This window comes from Myotis nattereri, assembly GCF_964212035.1.
Source record: "Myotis nattereri genome assembly, chromosome: 6".
NCBI lineage: Eukaryota > Metazoa > Chordata > Mammalia > Chiroptera > Vespertilionidae > Myotis > Myotis nattereri.
The window spans coordinates 20,299,653-20,322,862 of NC_138081.1; the positions used below are offsets into that span (position 1 = coordinate 20,299,653).

The 23,210-nt window shown below is 36.0% G+C and overlaps 1 protein-coding gene and 1 pseudogene across 5 annotated transcripts in view; both read left to right on the forward strand.

Moving 5' to 3' along the window:
- PTCHD4 (patched domain containing 4) overlaps window positions 1–23,210 on the forward strand; it is a gene marked incomplete at its 5' end in the record, with an annotated part of 169,410 nt that overhangs the window by 76,087 nt on the left and 70,113 nt on the right. The window lies entirely within an intron of this gene.
- Window positions 7,276–8,570, forward strand: LOC308521495 (large ribosomal subunit protein uL6-like; annotated as a pseudogene). Its single transcript has 2 exons — window positions 7,276–7,368; window positions 8,019–8,570. The product of its transcript is annotated as a large ribosomal subunit protein uL6-like (transcript).

Genomic DNA, 23,210 nt, shown 5'->3' on the forward strand with positions numbered 1-23,210 from the left:
AATCTCATGCTTTTATACTGCTCTCAGGATGCCTGTCTGGGCTGTAGGAAAACTAAATATTCAAACTGCTGAAAACTAAACCCTTCTCTTCTGAAATTCAAAAACATTTTCATAAATCCAACATTGGCATTCTAAGAGAATGAAAAAACTTCCTTTAGTCATCTTCTTTTATTATGCTAAAACTATTTTTTCTGTTGTAGAAAAAAGCAAAACATAAAAATAATCCACAAACTTTAGTATCCAAACAACTTTTTACCTTCCTCCATTTTACCTCTTACATAATTCTCTTCCTTTTGTACATCATTTATTTTTCTTAAAAAAAGTTTTTATTGATTTCAGAGTGAAGGAGGGAGAGGGAGAGAGATTGGCACAACAATGATGAGAGAGAATCACCAATTTGTTGCCTCCTGCACACTCACTACTGGGAATCGAGCCTGCAACTTGGGCATGTACCCTGACTGGAAATTGAACCATGACTTCCAATTTTTCGGGTTGATGCTCAATCATTGAGCCACACTGGCTGGGCTATTTTACTTTTGTTGTCTACATTATTTTATTCTAACTTTTATAAATATGTAATCTATATAAGTTTTCTTCCAAATGTACCTCTATATTTAATTATATTAATTTACTTTAATTAAATTAATGATATTTAATTATTTAATTCAATTCCGTTATCAAGGCATTAAGGGCTTATTTACTCTCGGCTGCCATGTACATAATATATATTATTTTATAGTCCTTTTAAAACATTTTCAAAATTATTTATCTTGATAGGCATTGGATCCCCTCAAATATAATATAATCTTGTTTGAGAGTAAGTTTATACTACATTCATGAGTTATTTCATTCCAAATTTTTATTGAACATGTATTATCTGCTAGGGATTATGCTATGTAGTGGGGAAAATGTGATAGGCAAGACTGATGTGATCCCTTCATTCATTGAGATTAAGTTTTCATTTTTATACATATGGAAGAAAATCAGGACTGATTTAGGATACAATCTGATATATTTTGCAGAGATAAAATAGTAAGCACCAGAAAGCGGCCATAAACGAGAAAGATCAAATTGTGATTGATTTGTTGAAGAAAATTCAAGGGGAGGTGGGACTTCATATCAGCTTCATAGATAGACAAAGTTTCTAATTAGATATGCTGACACAGACATTTTTAATAGCTTTTCTGCCTTACCAACCACCGAAAGCAACTAAAGAGTCACAACCCCAAGCCATAAATTGAAAATATCTGCTTTATTGGAATAAATTGAAAGAGAATGAAAGACTTAACCTGTATCCAGCTCCTTGGTTTTAAGATTCCTTGACTACTAAATGTCACAATTCTGAGAAGTGCTCAAACCATCCTTCTAATATTTGACATGTAGAATGACATGTAGATGCCGAGGCCGGCCTTGGGAGAGTCAGAGAAATGCCCCATAAGAACTCAGTCTAATGTAAAATGTTAGGAAAATGGAACAAAGGAAAGAGTAGTCTTTCTTGGTGAAGGAAGGCCTAGGTGAGGACTGGAGGGGAGCAATGTGGACTATCCTTCATCTAGGGAGCCCATCCTTTCAGGGGGTCTCAGCAAGCCATCGGACCTCCTGAGTGCCAAAAGCTAAATGAAGACTCTGGACCAGGATAGAGGACACAGAGGATTTACTGAGGGAGGTTCTAAGATGTACAGCTCAAACTGAACCTGGAAGATGACAAATCTCACTTCTGCTGACACCCTCTCCAGTTGCTCTAATAGAATCGCCTCCCTTCTGTAACCAGAGAGGTGCCAGCTCATAGAATGAAGGAGAAAAGAATATAAGCAAGATGCAGATGATGGAATTCTGCCAGAGGAGTCATTTATCACAGAAAATGAAAATCTCAAAGCATACTCCATAGAAAATACAGTGATTACAAAAAATGTGAAAAATAGACAAAAGAAAACAGAAAACTGAAGAGGCAGCAAAAAGAAGAAAAGCAAGCTGGCAGAGCTTGGGGGGGGGATAATGGAGGGAAAAAACTAAAACTATTATTGGAACAAAATACAAAATAAAGAAGAGTGAAATACAGAAGCACAGCACAAACTTGAGAATATCACACAAAATGAAATAAAAAAGAACAAAAACAGGAAAGCAATTAGAGAGATGATTAAGATGGAGACAAAGGGATCAACATAATGATAAGCTGTGATTCTGAGGAAAAAAACATAGAAACATGGAACAAATAAAATATTCATAATTATCCCAATTTTCTTTCAAGCATTAATATTAAAGATAGATAATCTCTGGTGTCTAGGAGCTCAGAACACAGAGCTAACATGACCCCTCCTTGAAATAGAAGCTCCTTTATAAAATGTCATTAAAAAAGAATCTAAATGTAAAGAACTCAGAATTGAGAAACCATGATAAAACTATTTAAATATAGAACCAAAGATACAAATTCCTATAATTATAGATATAGAATTGAATGCAACTATATAAATCTCAAAATTGTAAAACATATAGGGTATCCCAAAAAATGTACACACACACACTTTGAATAATTATAAAGGCACTGTTTATTAAAATACATTTCATTTTCAAAATTGAGCTATAAGCTAGTAAAGTATGTATACATTTTGGGGGACACCTTCTGCATAATAAACTGGAGAGGAGGAAGGAACTGTGTGTACCTCTTGCCTTTCACAATGGGGAATATACCGATAGTGCTTAGTGATGAAATATGAAATTTTATAAATGAGCTGATATATTAACTTTTCCTAACTTTTTTTTTTATCACTTTTACTTAGAAGAATTATTTAGAAACTTTATAATTATAAGCATGTCATATGAAGCTTAGCGATTTATTTTGAGGAACATATTTAAAGATAAGATGTGACATTCCATTAAGTTACCAGATCATTCAGCAGTTGTCATTGACATGAAACAAGTGTATCTAAAACATTACTTAAAATGATTTTTTGTATAATCAAATCTCATTTCTTTCTAAATTGATTGAATGATAAAGGGTATTTTTAAATTTTTAAGATGAACAGTTATGGAGAAAAGAGTGTTACGAATGACAAAGTCTGCTGGTATGGCTCAGTGGTTGAGTGGTAACTCAGGAACCAAAAGGCCACTGGTTCTATTCCTGGTCAGGGCACATGCCCATGTTGCGGACTTGATTCCAAGTAGGAGGCATGCAGGAGGCAGCCGATTGATGATGTTTCTCTCTCATCAATGTTTCTATCTCTCCAAAAATCCATAAAAAAACACATTTTAAAAAAGAATGGCAAAAATGGGATTAAGAATATAGAGAAAGAAGAAATGAATATGAAGACATTTGGAATGGCACTGTGCAAGTACAACATGCAGCAATTTTTTTCATGTGTGTTACCTGCCTTTGAGTTGGCTTTGACTTCTAGAGAACCTATGAATGAGTCAGCAAAAAAAAAGAAAAGCAAGCTGGCAGAGCTAGTGGGAGGGGGGGGAATAATGGAAGGAAAAAACCTAAAACTATGAATGAGTGACGTCCACAATGTCTTCTCCTCAGCTGTCTTGCTCAGCTGCTGTAGGCTCAGGCCTATGGCTTCTTTTATAGTCAGTCCATTGTATATTTGGTCTTCATTTTCCTGCTGTTTTCTATTTTTCCTGGTTCAGGGTGGGGCAAAAGTAGGTTTACAGTTGTTCATATAGAAAATAGTATAATAATTAATAAATACTAATATAAGAATAAACTCTGTGTTTTGTGTACTCACAACTGCAGACCTACTTTTGCCTCACCCTGTATTACTGCCTTTTCCAAGGAACCCTGCCTTCTCATGATGTGCCTGAAGTAAGACAGCTTCAATTCTGTTATTTTTTTTAAAATATATTTTATTGATTTTTTACAGAGAGGAAGTGAGAGGAATAGAGAGTTAGAAACATAGATCAGCTGCCTCCTGCACACTCCCCACTGGGTATGTGCCCACAACCAAGGTACATGCCCTTGACGGGAATCAAACCTGGGACCCTTGAATCCGCAGGCCGACGCTCTATCCACTGAGCCAAACTGGTTAGGGCCAATTCTGTTATTTTTGCCTCCAGTGATGTTTCAGGCTTCATTTGTTGTAGGACCCACTAGTTTGTCTTTCTGGTGGTTCGGGATATCTGTAGAGCTCTCCTCTACCACCATATTTCAAATGAATCATTTTTTTTTTTTCCAATCAGCTTTCTTCACTATCCAACTTTCACATCTGTACATAGGAGTTGGGGGTATGAGGATGTGGATGATCTTAACCTTGGTCTCTAATGACATATCTTTGCTCTGGTGATCTTTCCTCATTCTTCCATTGCTGCCCTTCTGAGTCTCAGCCTTCTCCTGAGTTCTTGGCTGCAGTCTCCATCTGCATTGATTACTGAACCAAAATAAACAAAATCTTTAAACAAGTTCAATGGCTTCATTGTCTATGTTAACTATGTGTATTTCTTCTGTAGTCATGATTTTTGTCTTCTTATTCTTCAAATGCAGTCATTCTTTGGTACTTTCTTCTTTCACTTTCACCAGAAGTCATTTCAAACTATTTGCCTTTTGCCAGCAAGATGGCGTCATCTGTGTATCCCAAGTTACTAATATTTCTTCCACCAATTTTCATTCTTCCTTCCTCTGAGTCTAGTGCAGTTTTTCATATAGCCTAGATTTTTTCATCACCAAATAAAAATTGTAGCATACCAACATGTGAATATAAAAATGGGGGTTTGTGGCCTAAAGGTCACGGGGTTTACTCTTATTTTAGATAAGGGTAAGCCTACCCTTATTCTATTTAAGTGTCATAAAAATCATCTTCCTTCATGTTTGAATATTCTTAAACATAAAATAGAATTGCCTCCTTTCATGGTTAAGAGAATGTGTTTGATCTGCACAGAAACATTTGGATTCTGTGCATGGAATAATTGAATATAAATAGATATTCTCATTGTTCTGTCCCTAGAATAGCCAGGTATACAGTGTATTTTAAAACCTAGTGTGTGGGGGTGGTGGTGGTGAGAGATCAACCAAAGGACTTGTATGCATACATATAAGCATAACCAATGGATACAGACACTAGGGGGGTGAGGGCATGTGCTACTTTGAACAATAATAAAATTTAAAAATAAATTAAACAATGGTCAAAACCTAAAAAAAAATTAATAATAATAAATAAAAAATAAATAAAACCTAGTAGAAATAAGACTACTTTCTTGAAAAACAGTATTACTTTCCAGGAAGGAGTATTTGTTACTTGGACATCAAAAAATGCAGCAAAACCCTAACCGGTTTGGCTTAGTGGATAGAGCATTGACCTGCGGACTGAAGGGTCCCAGGTTCGATTCCCGTCAAGGGCATGTACCTTGGCTGCGGGCACATCCCCAGTTGGGGGTGTGCAGGAGGCAGCTGATCAATGTTTCTCTCTCATTGATGTTTCTAACTCTCTTTCCCTGTCCCTTCCTCTCTGTAAGAAATCAATAAAATATATTTTTAAAATGCAGCAAAGAGAATATATGAATTATTGTGATTGATTTTGTGAACTTATAGGAAATATAAACTTAGAGCATTTTAGATTTATATAGTGCTTTCCTTATGGACTGGGCTCTTATCCAATTAAAAAAATTTATTGATTGATTTTTACAGAGAAAAAGAGGAAGGGAGGGAGGGAGAGAGAAAGATTTATTGTTCTACCTCATAGAGTTAAGAACAGTGCCTGACACACAGTAAGCACTCAATGAGTGCTATTATTATTGTCATCATCATTATCACTATTATTTCAGTTACTAAAATGCTGATGTGACCATATTGTACATATAATTTTATTCACCTCTCTAATTATTTTCTTATGATAAATTCCTAAAAGTGAAATTGCTAAGTCAAAGGATATGTGCACTTTTAATAACATTGGCAAATTACTTTTTAACAAGGTTAAGTTAATTTATCTTCTCAGCAGGGCTTGACAGTCAGTGTCTGTTTCTTCCAATTCTCACTAATTCTCGATAATTTCATTTTAATAACTGATGAGAACTTAAATAGCAAGAAATGCTATTACAGTTTCATTTTAACTTTTTTTAAGTTGTTGAGTTGAACTTTTAAAAATTTAAGGTATAACTCACAAAGAACAGTGTATTAGTTTCAGATGTACAACATAATGACTTGATATTTGTATATGTTGAGAAATGATACTACAATGAGTCTAGTTATAGCCATCAGTATACTTAGCTATACATAATTTTTATGAGAGTTTTTAAAAATATTTTTATTGGTTTCAGTGAGGAAGGGAGAGGGAGAGATAGATAGAAACATCAATGATGAGAGAGAATCATTGATTGGCTGCTTTCTGTAAGCCCCACATGGGGGATGGAGCCCACAACCCCGGGCATGTGCCCTGACCGGGAATTGAACTGTGATCTGATTCATAGGTCAACACTCAACCATGGAGCCACACTGCCTGGGCTTGATGAGAATTTTTAAGATTATTCTCTTAGCAACCTTCGAATATGTAATATAGTTTTATTAACTAAAGTTGCTATGTTGTAAATTACGTCACCATGACTTATTTGTTTTATAACCAGAGGTTTGTACCTTTTGACTCTCTTCATCTATTTAGCTCACTCCTCTATTATTTGTCTCTAGCAACCACCAATATGTTCTCTGTATCTATGACCTTGAGTGTTTCTTGTTGTTGTTGTTTTGTGGTCCTTCCTTCCTCCCTCCCTTCCTTCCTTCCTTCCTTCCTTCCTTCCTTCCTTCCTTCCTTCCTTCCTTTCTTTCTTTCTTTCTTTCTTTCTTTCTTTCTTTCTTTCTTTCTTCTTTCTTCTTTCTTTCTTTCTTTCTGTAGATTCCACATATAAGTGAGATCATGGAGTATTTGTCTTTATCTGTCAGATTTATTTCACTTAGCATAATCCTTCCATGATATTGCAAAGGGAAAATTTCATTCTTTTTTATGTTGAATAATTTTTCATTGTATATATCTCTACCACATTTTCTTTGCCCAATCATCCATCTGTGAACATTAGGTTGTTTCCATATCATGGTTACTGTAAATAATACTGCAATGACCTTGGGGTGCATTTAACTTTTTGAACTAGTGTTGTTGTGTTTTTTGTTTTTTTCCATTGTCTTTGGGTAAATAGCCAAAAGTGAAATTGCTAGATCAGATGCTAAACTTTTTAAATCTCCTTATTGGATATTTATATTCTTTGCCATTTTAAAGTGGGATATATTAATTGAACTATTAATTTGTAATGACCCACATTTATAACATAAATGCTTCTGAAGTATTGATGCATTGAGATATGAGCAGACTTGCAGCCAGACAGAATTCACTTCTCACTTGGGAGCAGGAAGCTGAGAAGGCTTTGAGGAAGTTGTCATTTCTCTCTGTGGAAGTAGGATTGTGTGTTTGCTCTTAGAAGACAACCAGTAAAGCATTCATTTTCTAGGTACTGAACCATACCTATTAAGGGCTTTTAAGGTTGTGGGGACTCCAGCTATAAGCTGAGTGAAGTGTGTAAAATAGGACAGTTTCAGGAAGAGCTTTATCAAAGTAAAGAACATAAGAAATTAGAGAGTATTGTCGCTTGTAAAAATCCCAAAATGGTATTGGCAAGTTGGAAGAACAAGACAGACAAGACATCTGGGAGATAGATGATGACTGAAAGGAGGCAAACAGGAGATCAGACAACAGAGAAGTTGAAGGCTTGTTGGGGGACCAATCTAAAAAATATTATCTATCCCTTCTGGTACCCATCTTGTGAATAAATGACCCAGGATGTCTATGTAAAATTGAAGTAGTATTTGATTCACTATACCCTTTTCAAGAGCATGAGTTTCCCTGTTTATCTTTGTATTCAGAATGCTAAGATTATGCCAAATTCATAATAGGGGTGTAAGAAATATTACTAGTTCAACTTAAAAAATAGATGTAGTAGAACAGTTAGCAAAAGGCCTAAGAAGGTACAGCAATGATGCATGGATGTTTGGAAAAAAAGAGGAATGGAGCTCTCTGCCACATCTACTGTGAGGATGAAGAAATTAGACTGTCAACATCCCAGAAAATGTGGACATCACTCTGAAGGGATGTACAGTTACTGTGAAGGGCCCCAGAGGCACCCTGTGGAGGGACTTCAACGACATCAATGTAGAGTTCAGTCTTGTTGAAAATAAAAAGAAGAGGCTCTGGGTTGACAAATAGGAAAACAGAAAGGAACTGGCCATGGTTCTCATTATCTGCAATCATGTACAGAACAGGATCAAGGGTGTTAAACTAGGCTTTTGTTAGAAGATGAGGTCTGTGTTCGCTCACTTCCCCATCAAGGTCGTTATTCAGGAGAATGGTTCTCTTGTTGAAATCAGAAATTCCTTGGGTGAAAAATACATCTGCAGAGTTCAGATGAGTTCAGGCTTTGCTTGTTCGGTATCTCAAGCCCACAAAGGTGAGTTGATTCTTGAAGGAAACGATATTGAACTTGTATCAAATTCAACTGCTTTGATTCAGCAAGCCACAACAGTTAAAAACAAGGATATCAGAAATTTTTTGGATGGGATCTATGTTTCTGAAAAAGGAAGAGTTCAGCAGGCTGATGAATAAGATCTAAGTTGTCCAGCTATAGAAATAGCAAGATACTGAATGATTTGTCACACTTACTTGCGTTATTTTAAAGATGCAATAAAAGGCTTGTATTGGGGGAAAAAAGAGGAATGGAAAACAATGGAATATGGTTATCAAGGTCAACCTCACCAAATAAAAATGATACACCAAAGGCAAGGCAAATTTAATAGATAGGCTTAAGGATTGAGAAATCAATGCAAACCAAGAAGATTGGGAATAGAGACATTAGAAAACAACAAAGGGGTATCTTGATATTGGGATGAACATCTGTCTCATATGTGCATATATGTTAGAATCTATAACAGGATACATTTTCCAAGTGGATCAGTCATTCATGTACTTACTCAGTAACTATACATTGAGCAGGCATCATGTGGCAGAATATGCTACTCACTGGGCGTACAATGGTGAACAAGGTACATTCTATAACTTCAAAAAGCGAACAATTACAACACTATAAGGCCATGATGAGATTATGAGTTTTTAAATGAGTTTCAATGGACAAGGACGAGCCTAACCCAGCCATGGAGATGATGCAGGCTTCCCAGAGGAGATGAGAAAATAGGGCTATTGTGATGAATGACTAGTTGAGCTGAGGGAGGGAGAGTTAGAGGGTAAAGCCCTGAAAGGGGCAGCAGAAGGCACCCCAATATGGAGTTGAGAAAGATTTGGAGGATTCACTCAGGAAACCTCCTGCATTTTGGTGTGCATGAAATCTGGAGCCTGAACAAGAAGCAGGCATATAATTGATTGGATTTTTAAAAAATTTAACCACCGATTGTATCCTTAGTGGTATGACCTAAAATAAGTACAATTCTTAAATATTATTTTAGAATTGTTGTAAGTACAGTGAGACATAAAGTCAAAGATTGGCCAGAACATGTTGAGAATGTTTACATTTTACTGGAATATTTGAGTGTAGCCACAGAAATGTAAGTTCCATGACAGGCCAAACTCAACTATTATTTTTCCCCATTGAATCCCCAATATCTGGAATGATGCCTAGTAAATAAATATCTGTTGATGGAAAGTAAAGGAATGAAAGATGCTGCCACAACTTGACAAATGTTTAACATGAAATGCTTTAAATTCCAGATTGGTTTCCGGCTGATATTTTTGCATTTACTGGCCTCCTTCTCTGTTCACGAATAATTTGTGGTCAGCAAATAAAAGTCAATGTTAATATTAGCCTACATTAAACACAATTAGCAAGGAAAATCTTCAAGAAATAAAAACATCATGCCTTCTAAAATCAAATATTTTTCTTAGATTATTTCAGTGTTCTCCACCAGGGACAATATCCTCCTCCCCACCCAACACACACACACACACACACACACACACGTGATATTCAGCAATGTCTCAAGACATCTTTTATTGTCAAGATAGGAAGAATGCTACTGGCATCTGGAGGGTAGAAACAGGGATGCTCATCAACATTCTACAACACACAGGATGCCCCCCACAACAACAAAAAATATCCAGTCCAAATGTCAGTCATGCTAATGTTGAAAACTCTTGGATATTTTAAATCAGGGTCTCTACTTATTTGGCACAGATTACCAGTGGTGGTTTTACTTTTAATGCTTAGCACTCTTCTAGCTCTTAAAGTCTGTGTTTTTATTACAGAAAATGTGTTTGACTCTTTAACCTAACAAAATATAGTAGAAGGCATAGATGAAAAAATGGATTTTGGCTCTTGAACAAAGTGTGCATGGAAGAGTTAGCCATTTGCCTGCTGCTAAAATGAGATAAAATATTGGAGCCAATTTTTTTCTTGTTTTCTTTCCAGAAAACAAGATCACTATATTTTCATTTTTTTTAAGGAAAGGTGGTAATACTTCACTCGCAGTTATTGATAAATAATGGTGAGATTTTAAGCACTGACTTACTAGAGCTTTTTAAAACACATCTTTCACTTGTCCTTTGTTCTTTAGAATTGGATTTTTATATAAACTCTACCTCTGTAAGTATAAGAATTTATAACCAAGGTTGGTCTTCATTTTTGGCTATAGTACCAGCAGTAGTTAACCACTGGTAGTGGATAAAGTACTAAAACAATTTCTACATGATAGACATAGAGCTTCCGCTCTAAGCCTCCTCACTATCCTCCCCAGTGACCCAGCCCCACTACAGATCCTTCTCCATCACCCCACACTTCAGCAATTACAGGGTTAATGAATACCTGCCCTATTAAGTGCCTTTCAGCTCCAATATCTTCTGTTCTGATTGGCTGATTCCAATAGCACTCCCAGCCTCCCCAAGTTGTTAAATACTTTGAATAGTGGTTTGATTATATCACCAGCTATAACCTTGGTCAGGTAGTTCTGTAATTACTATTGGTGGAGGTGGTGCTCATCTTAAATGCCAATAAGTAAAAGTAGGTGAAAAGCTTCTTTTCCTTGATATCTAGGTATTTGTTTAAATGTTTTCAAGGAAAACAGAAGACCTCAGATATGAACCAAAATTAAGTCTTCCACATTATCTTCCTTTAAGTTCCAGGAAATCTATCTATAGCATTTGGAAAATAAATTATGGTAAAAAAAAATCATGGCAAAAATGTGACTATTCTGTTCAGGTTCATTTCAAATGTGCAATACACAGAGAATTATAAATAATAGTGTAAATGAAGCACAATTTCTGACTCATAAGAATAAAAAAGTAACAATAATGTTTACATGGAAAAAAATAGTGAGGAAATGAGCAATATGACATGAGTGGTTTAATTATGGAGAACTACACCCATATAATGAGGGATTCAATATACAAACATGATTAAAAGGGAATGATATCATTCCACTTTCAGGCACTAAAATTCATGAAAAGAGATCTCTTCAATTTTAAAATTAAAGATATTTTAATACTAATGCCATTGTTATTTTTATAAGTTTAATCAATACAAAAAGTACAAAGACAAGAGTAAAAAATAATTCCAAGTCTCACCACTCATAAAAATTATTAACAACTGGTGAAACTTGATCTACATATTGCTTAATGTACTTAGGCAGACATGATGGATGGATGGATGGATGGATGGATGGATGGATGGATGTTAGATAGAAAGATAGGTAGATAGATTAAAAACAAAGTGTTATTACACTATGTTTTATTACAAACAATTACATTTTACTTATTCTAAATTTTTAAAAAGCAAAATAATTTTTGGAGTTGAAATTTTTTTCTGAACTTTACACAGAGTTCAAAAAAGATAACAGATATTCCTTTCTAGAATTTTAATGGATAAGAGGAAAATGCAAAACATTAGGAATTGACATTTTTTAAATACTTGTTTCTCTTTTTAAGGCCATCCCTATATTTTCCTTAATAGGAAACATTTGAAATTAGCACACTTTCTTATAGCTTCCTCTTTCCCAGCTCCTGAATTTTGTTACTTACTAATAACTTATTCTAATATAGCCATTTCCCCCCAAGTTATTTAGGCTTAGTTCTGCATTTAAATAGAGTCCAGGCTCATCATCAGCCTTTTCGCTGAATCCATACATGATGTTTCTGCTGTTTCATGATTGATTTAAGAAGTGTACGGTATCTACCTACTTATCATGGTCTACGAGGATTTAGCCCATTTATACCAGCTCTGACACACATGTTTACTCCTCACATTCACTCTTTGTGGTTATATCATCATTTTTATTAAATCAATGGTCTGTGCTTATAATAATAGGAGTACAAACATTTTTGGAGTTCAGCCATGATTAAATTTCTATCTCATACAGATTTTTTCACAAATTAGTAGTTTCCTTGCTTTTCTATGTTAGTATTGCTAATTCTTTCTTAACTTAGCATTATTTCCCACATGTCACAATGCTTTAAGTAATGGGGTAGGTCAGTTGTTTCCTCACAAAGAAGTTGCTTCTAAGGAGCCTTCTGTCCTCCTGAGCCAGTCAACTGGCTTCTCTCTAAGGCTGGAGCAACCTTGCCACTTTTGGTTGGATGTGACCCCTTTCTTCTATGTCCTATGATTTTGGTCCTATTTCCCAAATCTCATCTTCTTGTCTACATGGAGCACATTTTGAGCAAAGAGAGTTTGGAGGTAAACATTTGAAATCTTGCATATCTTAAATGTTTTTTTTTTTTAAATCTTTATTGTTGAAAGTATTACATATGTTCCCCTTCTTCCCCCATCAACCCCCTCCAGCCCTCATCTTATGCATTAAAAGGTTTCCAGTTTGATTCCTGGTCACGCCTGGGTTGTGGGTTTGATCCCCAGTCCCAGTCAGGGCACAACAGAAGGCACCTATTGAAGTCTTTCTCTCTTTCTCTCTCTCTCTCTCTCTCTCTCTCTCTCTCTCTCTCTCTCTCTCCCTCCCTCTCTCTAAGCATGTCCTTGAGTGAGGATTTTAAACAAATAAAATAAAATAAACAAAAGAAGTTGTGTGTCAACTTTCTCAGCTTCTTCTTTTATTTTGTTTTAGCCTTGACAGTATTTAAGTCACAATTAATACTTGAGTTGCAGCTATCTTCTTTTTTCATTGAGGATAGTGTTTCCATAATTTTCATTTTCTGTTAATTCTGGTAAATTTCAAGGAAGGAGATTGGATTAAAAAATTGTATTCTTTCATCTGCAACTGAAATTTCAGCTACTGAGAATTTTAAATACCTTGAAGCTTTATGTATTCTAGTTTGAGGTAAAATCAAAATTCTTCAAGATTCCTGAAAATAATCTCCTTCTAATGGCTATGCAATTTTATTATATTTTTACTGTTTTTAAATATGTTTTTATTGGTTTTAGAGAGAGTGAGGGGTTGAGAGAAAGAGAAAGAAAGAGAAAGAGAGAGAGAGAAATAGCAAGACAGAGGAGAGAGAGAGAGAGAGAGAGAGAGAGAGAGAGAGAGAGAGAATATTAACAAGAGAGAAGTGTCAGCATCCTTCCATGTCCTGCACGTGGGCACCTTGGAGAGGCAGGCGAATGCTCTGGGTAAGGTGGCCTCAGGGGAACTGCTCCTCAGATTAACCTTTCTGAGGCTCTTACCCTCAGAGGCTGGGTGGCCCCACTGGGGATTGAGCCTGGAACCTGGGCATGTGCCCTGATTGGTAATCGAACCAGTGACCTCCTGGTGCATGGGTCAGCACTCAACCACTGAGCAACACTAGCCTGGCTTAACTTATCTTTGTTTTTTTAAATTTTATTCTGTCGAAATTTAATCTTCAGTATTTACTGTATAACTTTATCTATGTTTACTAATTCTTGAGTTTTAGAATATTTCACTTTATATAAAACTATCTATGATAGGCAGTGAGTGTGAATTTTTAAAAATATTTTTTAAGGATAAGTCAATAATGATATAACACATATATTTCCTCAGATTTTCTGCTGTGATGCCTGATAGTATTAGATGTATGACCACTGGGTTTTTTTGTTTGTTTGTTTGTTTGATTGTTTTTTTACATTTCTTTTTGTAGTTAAAATCATTAAGGCCCTATTAAAACAACAGTCTTGCCCTGTCTGTAATATTTTGGCCTATTATGAGACCTTTATAAGGAGAGTAATTGGAAATACTTCTTTCTCCAGATCCTTTAAAAGGTATAAGTTTGCTTTTAAGACTTCTGGAACCACAATGCTATAAAGTGTAATTCGAAGCCTGCATACTTTTGTAACTGGTCTTCATGAAAAATTATTTATCCTTAAATATATTCTAACTAGAGGCCTGATGCATGAAATTTGTGCAAGAGTAAGCCTCCCTTTCCCTGGCTGCTGGCACCAGCTTCCCTTTGACACCTGGGACCCAGGCTTCTCCCTGGCCACCAGCAGGCACCTGGGACCCAGGCTTCCCTAAGCTTCGTCTGGAAGGGCATGCAATCTAATTAGCATATTATGCTTTTATTATTATAGTTATTTTCTCATTAGTACCCCATTTAAAAGGCCTGGAATAGTAAGAGGAATAATGATGAGTAGAGGCAGTAATGATGGCCAGGTATTTTCCATCTAATGACTGGCAGGAACTCTATTAGAAACAGAAATGTGTAACAATAGTTATCAATATTGTACTACCATACTCCACAAGAGTTCATTGCAAGTAAGACGCACACTGTTATTTTTAAATCTTCATAATACCCTACAACATGGCAATGATGTACTGCATAGGAGAAAAAAATACCCTTTCAAACTAAACTTTAGTGTTGGAGTATATTTTGCTAATTATTGCAAAGTTATTGCAGGTCTTAAACAACCAAACTCTTAAACACAAATGTGGAATGTATGGTGTGGGAACACTGTATTAGGATTAAAACATTTATTTCCAAGGTGAAACTGCTTTAAAAGCAGTGTTGTAGGTATCAAAAGTTAGATAACATATGCAGAAATGTGGAAATACAGTTGATATATCTAGAACTGTCAGTCTGCATTTTTTCCAAAAGGAAAAAAAAAAAGCTTTCAATAACAACATAGGATATATTATTGTCAGTCTATGGCAGAGAAATGTATGCTCACCATGCAATTTTCAGCCCCCTAATAGTTAAGATCTATGGGAGTAGTTCTGGCTAATTAACTCTCAAAAGGGTTCTGTGTGTCACTTGAGTCGAAGCCTATGGAAACCCACATTTGATTTTTCAGTCTTGCTCTTGTTTTGCTGCAGCAGACTTGGAGTTCTTAGTGTCTTAATCGCAGAGCTTCAGTAGCCTGAGTGCTTGAGTGAAGGAGTGGAGCAAAGTCCCCACTAATCTGCAAAGGACATATAGTATGAATAGGAAGGAAACTCTGGCTATGTTAAGTCACTGGAATTTTGTTGGTACATTTTATCTTTCAACAAATATGTTTATTTCATACTAGAGGTCTGGGCATGAAAATTTGTGCACTGGGGTGGGGAGGGAGTGTCCTTCAGCCTGGCCTACCCCCTCTCAAAGTCTGGGAGTCCTCAGGGGATGTCCTACTGACAGCTTAGGCCCGCTCCCCACGGGAAGCGGGCCTAAGCCACAGTCTGGCCTCCCTCTGCTGGAGGCGACTGGCCCATCAGAGGAGGGTGATGCCCCCATCACACCTCTGCTGCTGCCACTGCCAGCCATGCAAGCCTTGGCTGGCTCTTGTTGCCTGAGCCTTGGGCCGGCCCTGGGAGGTGGCCGCCACTATCTGCAGCTTGCCTGAGCCTCAGGTAGCCACTGCAGCTTTGTCTGGAAGAAAGTCTGGATGAGCATCCGGAAGACGTCCAGTCTAATTAGCATACTACTCTTTTATTAGTATAGATAATTTATTTGATCCATTGGCATGAACATTTTAATAATATTATCTTATCATTTCAGTATCTGTAGAATCTGTGGTGATGTAATACCTTTCGCTCCTGAGAATGGTTCATTTTTATCTTCTCTCTTTCCTGTTAAGTCTAGCTAGAGGTTAATTTATCTTTTTGGTCTTCTCTACAAACAATATTTTGTTTCTATTGATTTTTTTACCTGTTTTAAATTTTCTACTTAATTGATTTGTACTCTTGTGTACTGTTTTTTTCTTTTGCTTACTATAAGTTTAATTTCATCTTTCTCTAGTTTCTTACAGGAGAAGCTGAGATCATTGATTTGAGATTTTTCTTCTTTTCTGACATAGGTGTTTAGTTAGTGTAATAAATCTTCCCCTAAGTTTGATTCAGTGGCATATAGTTTGGTAGTGTGTTTTAATTTTTATTCAGGTCAAATGCTTTCTAATTTTTTTCCTTTGATCCATGGGTTAAATATGTCATTTAGTTTCCAAGTTTTTAAGGGTACTCCAGAGATTCTTATACTATTGTTTTCTAATTTAATTACATTTTCGTTAGAGAACACACTTTGCATGACTTGAACTCTTTCAAATTTATTGAGACTTATTTGATGGCCCAGAACACAGTCTATATTGATAAAGATTCCCTATGCATTCTGCAGTTGTTGCTGCTTCATAAATTTTAGCTGGTTGATAGAATTCTTTCAGTCATTTATCAGCTTACTGATTTTTTAATCTACTTGTTCCAGCAATTATTGAGAGAGGGTTACTGAAATCTCTGACTGTAATTATGGATCTGTCTCATTTCTGCAATTCAATTCTTGAAGTCCTATCATTAGGTACATGAACATTTAGGATTATTATGAACCTCTGATGTACTGACCCAGGAATAATTACAAAATGATCTTCGTTATCCCTAGCAGTATTGTTTATAATGAAATTTGCATTGTTAGATATTAATATAGTCACTCCAGCTTTCATTTGGTTACTGTCAACATGATATGTCTTTCTCTGTTCTTCTTTTAATTGCTGTATGTGTTTACATTTTAAGTGAGTTTCTTATAGATGCTGAAAGTTGGATCTTGCTTTTTTTACTCCCATATGACAACTCTTTTAATTGTGGCATGTAGTGCATTTATATTTCATGACATTTTGATGATTCAAGTTAGGTCTATCACTTGCTTATCTATCCTTTGTTTCTTTTAATTTAATTTAATTTTTTCTATCTTCCTTTGGTGTTTTTTATTGGGTGGTTTTTGTTATTCCATCTTATCTCCTTGAGTAACTTATTAGCTATACCTCTTTGAGTTCTTTTATTATTATTTAAATGGTTGATCTAGAGTATATAGTATACATCCTTTTTATTTATCCTTATCCAAGGATATATTTTACTGGAGGGAGAGAGAAAGAGAGAGAGAGAGAGAGAGAGAGAGAGAGAGAGAGAGAGAGAGAGAGAGACTTATGTGAGAGAAGCATTGACTGGCTATCTCCCATACACACCTCAACCAGGGACCAAACCTGCAACCCAGCTAATGCCCCAACCAGGAATAGAACCCACGACCCTGCAGTGTACAAGACAGTGCTCCAACCAAGTGATCCACACCAGCCAGGGTTAGAGTAAACATCTTGAACATCAAAGTCTGCTTTTAAGGTATATTATACCACTGTATAAATAGAATAAGAACTTTATAGTGGTACTAGAGGCACAGTGCATGAAATTTGTGCATGGTTAGGGTCCCTAGGCCTGCTGGCAATCAGGGCTGATTAGATCCTTCCTTCCCCACAGCTGCAGGCTGCCAGCTGGTGTCTTCCTTCATTTCGTGCTGCCCCCTGGTGGTCAGCGCATGTCATAGTGAGCATTCGAACTCCTGGTCAGTCAAACTCCTCAGGGGACAATTTGCATATTAGCCTTTTATTATATAGGATATTCTATTTCTCCCTGCTCAACCTTTTCATTGTTATCATACATTATTGTTGTCATGTGTTTTACATTTGTTATAAACCCTATGCTACATTGCTATTATTTTTAAATGATTAACTTGTAAAATATTTAAATAAGAAAAAAGTGTATACTTTTCCATGTAACCACAATTTACATTGTCTTTTGTTCTAATATATAGATTCTTATTTCCATCTGTTATCATTTTTCTTCCATTGAAGGACTTCCTTTAATATTTCTTTAAAAGTGTTTGCTCAGTGGATAGAGCATTAGCCTGTGGACTGAAGAGTCCCAGGTTCGATTCCAGCCAAGGGCACATGCCTGGGTTGCGGGCTCAATTTCCAGTGGGGGCATGCAGGGGGCAACCAATCAGTGATTCTCTCTCATCATTGATGTTTCTATATCTCTCTCCTTCTCCCTTCCTCTCTGAAATCAATAAAGAAATATATTTTGGGGAAAAATAAAAGTGTTTATTTTGCCTTCATGTCTGAAAGGTATTTTTTCTAAATAATATATTTCTAGATTGGCAGATTTTCTTTTCTTAATATTTTTAATCCTCACCAAGGATATGTTCTGTTGTTGTTTAATTGATTTTTGAGAGAGAAGAATAGACAGAGAGGGAGAGAGGGACAGAGGGAGAGGAACATCGATGGGCTTCCCATACATGCCTCAATTGGGGATCTAATCTGTAGTCTAGGTATATGTCCTGACTGGGAATTGAACCTGAACCTTTTGGTGTATGGGATGATACTCAAACACAGTGAGCACTCGGCCAGGGCTTCTTTCAATATTTTAAAGATGTCGCTCCATATCTTCTTGCTTGAATTTTTTTCCCCAATGTGACACTGCCTGTCATCTTTATCTTTGTTCCTTTGTATATATCATTTTACTCAGGCTGCTCTTAAAATTTTCTCTTAAAAAATATGGTTTTGTACAAAACCTGTTCTTTACAATTTGATGGTGATGTGCCTTACTGTAGTTTTCATCATGTTTCTCGCAGTAAGCTTCTTGAGTCTTGGATTTATTTTTTCAACAAATTTGGGGAAAAATTGCCCATTTCTTCAATTATTTTGTCCTTATTCCCCACTTAGGGACTCCAATTCCATATATATCCTACAGCTTGCAGTTGCCCCACTGCTCACTGATACTCTGTTCATTTTTTAAACTTTTTTTCTCAATTGGGTTCATTGTGGATTGTTTCTATTCTGGGTCTTGAATTTACTAACCTATTCTTCTGCAATGTCTAACTGCTATTAATCTCATACAATATATTTTTCATTTCAGAAATTATAGTTTCTATGTCTAGAATTTAGAGTTTGTTCATTTTTAGATTCCATATCCCTGCTTGAATTTTTGCCCATTTACCAGGGATTACTGTCCTTAACTATCTTTTATACACTAGTGCCCTGATGCATCAAATTTATGCAAAGAGTTCGGCCCTTGCAGCCCCAGTTGCCTCGGCTCTGCAGCACTGGCTGCCTCAAACTCCAGCTGCCTTGTGGCCCTGCCCCCTGCCTACTGGTCATTCTGGAAGTTCATTCCACCCTCTGGTCTAATTAGCATATTAGCTCTTTATTATATAGGATTGTTTTGAAAGTACTTCGTACCATTTGTCACATGCTTTTGGTTGTTTCAGCTTGGGGGAGAAATGATAAATAAGGTTCCCGCAATTCTATCTTGTCTAAAGGGAAAGTCCAAGCCACTGGTATTTTGAGATTATTTTGTTACCACAACATAATTCTAGTCCAGTGGTCAGCAAACTCATTAGTCAGCAGAGCCAAATATCAACAGTACAACGATTGAAATTTCTTTTGAGAGCCAAATTTTTTAAACTTAAACTATATAGTTAGGTACATTGTTATTAACTTAATTAGGGTACTCCTAAACTGGCCTTTGCTAAAAATGTCCTCAATCTGATTGAGATACATTCGCTGAGGTCGACCCCTTCCAACTCTCCCATCCACACTCGTCTTGTAGCCAGTCTCACTCAACTCCTGATTGAATCACGCACCTCCCCTGCACTGCGTATCCCGTGGCCCACCTGTGCCACATCTCCCGTCTTCGCCCGACCGACTGACACCCCCCACTTCTTCAAAACAGGCTCGCTCAGGCCGAAAACCGACTTCTGTGCATGGGCCATGAAGTTTAAATAGCACTGTACGTGCGCGCCTGCAAGTGGTATTTTGTGGATGAGCCACACTCAAGGGACCAAAAAGCCACATGTGGCTCGCGAGCCGCAGTTTGCTAACCACTGTTCTAGTCTATCCTGACTAATATATATATATATATATATATATATATATATATATATATATATATATATATATATATATATTATTACCAAATTAGAAAGACTATTATCAAAGTGGCAGTTAATTTGAAATAAAAACAAAATCCACAGTGATTTAAGACATCTTTAACTTCCTTGTTATAAAAGGACATTAGATTTTCTATTAGTAGAAAGAGGACTCTTTCAAATAGTTAGAATTCTATATAATATACTTTTGGAAAGTAATGTGGATTTGGTTCTCTCCAGCTCCCAATGGACAGCATTGTTTAGCATTCGAGTATAAGAAGTATATGGATCTAGTCTTAAGTTTAAATAGTGGAAATACATTTACAACATTTCTTGTGATGGAGGGACTGGGGTGGAAACATTAACTAATTCAGATTAAACTTTATAAGAGATGCACCATATGTTACATGGCCTGAAAATTCATAACAGGAAAAGAACACACAGCTTTATCAATAATATTTCTGCATGGTCTCATAAATAATGGAAATTTGACAGATGTAGCTTAAGTAATGGCTCAGAGTGGGTTTTGGGAATTCACATCCTATGCAATAACTTGTCTTTGTTGAATGAAACTATGTTTGCTTTTTATTTTTAGCTATTAAGTTTTTTAAATTTAGTTTTCTTCTCTCTATTTAAAAGTCATTTAACTCATTACAGGCAATTTAGAAAAATGATAAAAGTATTCATATTCTCACTACCCTAAAATAATCATTTAAAAATACTTTTATTATCTTTCAACTAGAGGCCCAATGCATGAAAATTCATGCACTGGAGGTGGGGGGTCCCTCAGCCCAGCCTGCCCCCTCTCACTGGGGAAGGAGGCAACCCAGTGATCAGGGGAAGGCGATGCCCCATCACACCTCTGCTGCTGCCACTGCCCGCAGCACAAGCCTTGGCCGGCCCTGGTTACCTGAGCCTCAGATGGCCCTGGGGGGCTGAGGGGCTGAGGGGACGGGGTGCCACCATCTTGTGGCTGTGGGCGCCACCATCTTTGAGGGCATGGCAGTCAATTAGCATATTCCCTCCTTATTGGCTGTGGGCGGTGACATCATGAGGGTGAATTAGCATATTCCCTCTTTATTAGATAGGATTCTTACCCGTGAGTGTGTGTGTGTGTGTGTGTGTGTGTGTGTGTGTGTGTGTGTAACAGTTTAAACCAAACTTACATAGCTTAGCATAGTATATAGCATTGTTAAGAACACTCTGGCTTCAAATCCTTGCCCTGCCACCATCTAGCTCTTCGGTACTGGCCAAATTATTTATATCTCTGTGCCTTTTCTTTATAATGTGCAAAACAACATTACCTACCTCATGAGGATGTTTTGAGGATCGAATGGAATAATATTTTTTAAAATACTTAAAATAGAGACTGGTACATACTAAGCCCTCACTTAATATTAGCTATTGTTATAGGTACATGTTTCTATAGGTTCTTCATAATTGTTTTTTAGGACCACATTTTATCATCTTTTACTAGTAAGTCTGTAATTTACTGAATCAATTCTTAATTTTTATTCAAGTCATTTCTGTGTCATAATAGATAAGGCTACAAAGAAATCTTCACATACACATCTCTAATTCTGTTGAATTATATATCAGAGTAGGGTTATTGTGTGATATTGTTTGCATGTGATACTCTTCCAAAAGGTCTGTACCAAAATACAATTTGTTTCTTGAATTAGTAATTATTTTTATAAAAGATTTGGCATTTTCTGTAATGATCAACTTAAAGCAGATGGTAGATTGAAAAATCACTTAAAAATCTTAAGTTCTTGAATGCTTATATCATAGATTGACAAGCTCTCTATCCACCCATGTGTAACAATATACTGTCTTGATGAAAAGAATATATCGTTTTACTGCACTTATTCATCCAGAAACAACATGAATTGGAGCAGAAGTAACATAAAAAGAAGAGCTAAATATACATTCTTACATGTCAGCTAATATATAATGAAACTAATATATAATAAAACTTCATTTTATTGTGATTAAAATAAATATCTTTCCTCAAAAAGACACATGCTTCATAAATTATTGAAACAAAAATTTAATTTAGATAAAAGGTGTGAGAAAGTGGGAGGTAGTTCTCAAACTGTAGGAGTGGCAAGGATCTAGAAGCACATGTGGGACTAGACATGATACTGTGGCCATTTTGAGCTATCTGCCACATTAATACTTTAGCAATGCAACTAATGCTACAAAACACTAGTTCTGCCATTTACTAAAAGTATATCAATACTAATACTCTAGTGCTTAACATATGGCTCTGGTGGTAACTTCCTCACTTGAGTGTACTCTCTGATTTTCTTTTTCATTGGACACAGGCTACATGAAAAGAGGATTTATGCCTTAATCATATTTTATTTTAAAATGCAGCACAAGACTTAGTGCAGAACAGGCTCTTAATAACATGTTTACTGCATGAGTGGAAAGTTTGAATCATCAAAACTAAAAATTACAACATAATATAAAGTCTTTCTAAAACAATTCTAATTCATTAGTAAACTAGTTATCCTTCAATAGCAAAGTGAAAAAGATTATATCAAAATAGGAAACACTTAAGAGGTTTAAAAAAAGAACTCTTCTTAAATATTAAATTAGGATGAAAAATCTTTTCCTCAGGAAGTGTTAGTGGGGAAATTATTCATTTAGAAGATACTATACTGCTTGGCTTCTGCTCCTGTGATCCATTTTGGTAGACAGCATTCAAAATTGAAGGAAGGTTCCAATTTAGACCAGATAGTGTATTGCATAATATCATTTAAGCAGTCAGTGTTTTCCTGGGAAATTATTTCATAGTCCTTAGTTACATCAATATATCACTCAAATATTCTTTTCTTAATGGAATATTTTTACATGCAAAGCACTTTGGACAAGATTTATGTGACCTCATTCTACTTCTCCTTTTATGTATTTTATGTGATTTATGCTTTATATTCTGATTCCAATATTTCAATGACCACCCTGATTTTAATCGAAATCAATATTATGCCATTTTGTGTTTATACTAGAATATTTCCTGTAGGGATATCTCAGAGCATTTAACCTGGTGGAATTCTTTTTGAGATGTATAGTACAGGAGTGATTTTATCTATATTCCAATTAAGGTAACAAAGGGTAAAAAAATTACTTCTTAAATAAAATATCATCCCAACTTAAATCTCACACTAGCATGCAAGT